General features: G+C 40.4%; 1 pseudogene; it reads right to left on the minus strand.

Annotated features, from left to right (window-relative positions):
* Positions 1–1,444: 1,444 nt before the first annotated feature.
* Positions 1,445–2,031, minus strand: LOC114924676 (2-hydroxyisoflavanone synthase-like; annotated as a pseudogene).
* Between the last annotated feature and the right edge of the window lie 1,593 nt (positions 2,032–3,624).

A 3,624-nucleotide genomic window follows, 5' to 3' on the forward strand; every position in this document is an offset into this window, starting at 1 on the left:
GGCTGATTTTGACTTTTTCAGCGCGTCTTTTCCGGTGATGACGTTTACGATTATGATGGGGTCGGTTTCCAGACTTTCTTGGGATGCCTATCGTATCGTCTTCGGGTTGCGTCCTTCACATTCTTGTGACCTTTCTCTTTCAGTTCTCCGAGGTTCTCAAATGATTTTGACAAACTCGGGGAGTTTGCTGTCTCGGATGTCTTATTCGAGGGCATCTTTTAGGTCGAAGCAATCTTGGATTTTTGCACATATCATCGGTGGTAGTTGCAACTTGTTGCCACCTGTCCGTTACTTTAGCTATCGCGCCTTCGGAAGGATGCCTCATTCTGCTATTTGGTGGCATATGTCAGTGATGGGCGCGGGTAGGGGGTGTAGTTTGAGAACTTTCTAACCCTGGGTGGTCAGTTGGCGTTCACAAGTTTGAGGTGCTCTTTTGGTGTATCTCTTGATGGTGGGTAAGTACGAGGTGCCGTGTTACCGTGCTGCCATTTGTTGGCGGCCATGACTTGGCTTACCTCTTCATCGGTTATGTATTCCCTTGTGATGCTTTGAATTTCGTGCATGGTCCAAATTGGTTTGGTGGTGAGGTGTTTCTGGAAGTCTTCATTTATGAGGCTGTTGGTTAGACAGAGACTGACAACCGAGTCCCTGAGTTTGTCGGCCGTTAAGCACTCATCGTTTAAACCTATCGAGGTATTTTCTTGTGGATTCATCTTGTCTTTAGGTGATTCCGAGAAAGATGATGGGGTGTTTTGCTTTGGTGATCCTGGTGGTGAATTGAGCCATGAACTTTCTGGAGATGTCATGAAAGCTGGCTATGGAGCCGTTTGGAAGGGCGTTGGACCATTTGATGCGGGGCCGGCAAAGGTTATCGAGAAGGCCTTACACCGGACCATGTCGGCGGCTCATTCCAGGTTCATCTTGGCCTCGAAGGCCTTTAGGTGTTCCTAGGGATCTTTGGTCCCGTCGTATTTCATGTCAGTGGGCTTGTTGAAGTCCTTCAGGAGTTTTGACTCTCAAGGATTTTTCTATGAACGGGATGGCTTCCATTATCACGTGCATGTTTCCTCCTCGTTTGGCCTCCCGATGGTGTCATCGGTCATCTTCTCCGCGTCGGTGTTTCGGATCTAGGGAAACGCTGCTGTCGTGCTGTTTATTGTGTCATTGCTCAGGCGGCCTGGTGTTCCTGATATCGCGGTGAGATCAGGTCCTGGAAGTTGCTTGGCTTGCATGCTCCGGGTGGTACCGTTCTTTGGGTGTAACTCGGCCTTTGAGGTTTTGCACCTTGAGGCACAGCTCTTGGATTATCTGGACCGCCTTCTCTCCCAGGCCGTCAGGTGGCCGGGCTTTAGTGGGAGGACAATTGTCCTCTCTTGGTTGTTGCTGGGTTGAGGTTGGTTGGCGATGTGCCGCACTTGTTATACTCCCATGGGTGGGAGGAGTGTTATCTTAGAGTTCGGGAGTTGGGCTTCGTGGGTTTGAGTTGGGGTGTTGGCTGGAGGATTGCTCCTCGAGGTTCTCCGTCATACCACCACGATTTGGCAGTCCCCCGCATTTGTGCAAGAACCTTGAGAACTTTCTTGATCTCTTGGCTCCTGAGAGGTCTGAGCTTGGCCACGGTGGTGGCGTTAAGGAGGTCGTTCATGATGAGCTTCCTTATGAATTTTCAGTAAGGTCCGAAGGGGGGGATCATGGCAACAGAGTTGTCATAGGTGAGGCGGCGGATGGCAGAGGTTTAGAACCGGGTATTGAAGGAGGTGACCTCGTGGGTTTGGAGGAAGAGCTTAAAGAGTTCAAAAGAAGAAGCAACTACGGTGGGTATGGAGCCGAAGTAGAGGGAGAAGATGGGGTCATGGCGCTTGGAGAGACGGATGAGGGAGTGGTGAATGAGAGGGTCCAAGAGGTGGAGGTGTCCCACTGAAGGGAGGCGAGACTTTGGACTCGGAGGATTTGGAATTTCACCGTTGGAGTAGGGCGAAGGTGCATAAAGAGTGTTATCACTAAGAAGGTGATTGCAAGTCGAAGAAACATTGTTCCTTTGGGATTTCGCCGTTGGAGTAGGGTGAAGGTGTGTTATCACTAAGAAGGTGATACAAGTTAAAGAAACATTATTCCTTTTTGCTCTCAGTTAAAAGCGAAAAATCAAGTGAGTGAGTTTGAGGATTGCTCTTCTGGGTTATCCGCCATGCTGCCACAACGTTGCAAATTCCCCACAGACAGCGCCAATGTATTGGATGCCTCCGGTACGGGTTGAGAGATGGATCGGGAACTTGCGGGTCAAGGCGGATGCCGGATTATTTGACTGAAGCAATGGGGGTGGTACCTGCAAAGACACTCCGACGCTCAAGTAAGAATAGATCTAAGAGGTATAAGGTGTGAGGAATGAATGACATACCTGAGGGGCCTGGGGCTCCCCTTTATATAGGTGACGGTAATTATCTTATCTGGTTAATATAAGGGAGGTATTTGAACTTGATTGTTAGTTAGAAATTCTAGTGGGCCGGTTCCGGACCTTCTAAAAGGGTGAAGCGGTTCGGATCCGAATAATCGGATTTGGAGACTATTCCAGATATAGAAATCGTGGACCGGATCCGTAACAAATATCACTTTTTTAAGATTTCTACTGCTCAGTTAAAATATTAAGGTTTAATGTGTATTTCGGATAATAGTATTAAATTTATATATTATTTTTCATAGGTATAGTATAATACACTTGAGAAGTAGAGTTTAATATTCCTAGTGATATATATATAATTATAGGATCCATATAATTCTTACTAGGTAATTACCTTAATATAATTATAGTGTATACTATTATATAATAGTATTATAAAGAATTATTATCCTAGATAAATATATAAATACCGTATTATTTATAAACCAATAGGATATGTACTATATTTATAAATTAATTACCCTAAATATTATTACATAATTACTTTATATTGGAAATATATTTATTATTTATAATTAATATTTTAATAACTAATTGATATAATATACCTAACTATTTATATTACCAATAATGGTATTATATTAAGGTTAAAATATTATTGTATCAATATGGGTATATTTTTATGTAATATATTGATAATTTCTTATATTAGTATATAACCAAATATTAACCCATGTAATTACCTATTCCGCCACAGCTTTTATATCATATTAACAGTATTTTATATATATATATATGACATCATTAAAAATTATCAATTTTTAATCTATTATTTTAAAAATTATCTAAATACGTAAATTTGATTATACAATTATATAATTTTTTTTACATTATTAATATATTAAAATTATTTTTAAAATTGATAATAATTTCTTTTTTTATTTTGTAATATCTAATATACATATAATATTTCTCACCAATAAATAAAACTAAACCAAACTAAAGTAAACCCTAAAAGGAGTTAGGTAAAGAAAGTTGTATGATCTCATAATTCCATACAAATTAAACTATTAGGCAAAGGATTCAATGGTCCTAGAACGTTTGAATCATTAAATGGTCCCATAACAAAACATGTTTTTTAAGTTTTTTTAATAACTGCTAAATAGTCCTTTTTTAATTTTAATTACAAATTAATCTCATATATTTTATTTAATCATAAAAATTATTTT

Source organism: Arachis hypogaea, chromosome 11 (genome assembly GCF_003086295.3).
Source record: "Arachis hypogaea cultivar Tifrunner chromosome 11, arahy.Tifrunner.gnm2.J5K5, whole genome shotgun sequence".
Lineage (NCBI taxonomy): Eukaryota > Viridiplantae > Streptophyta > Magnoliopsida > Fabales > Fabaceae > Arachis > Arachis hypogaea.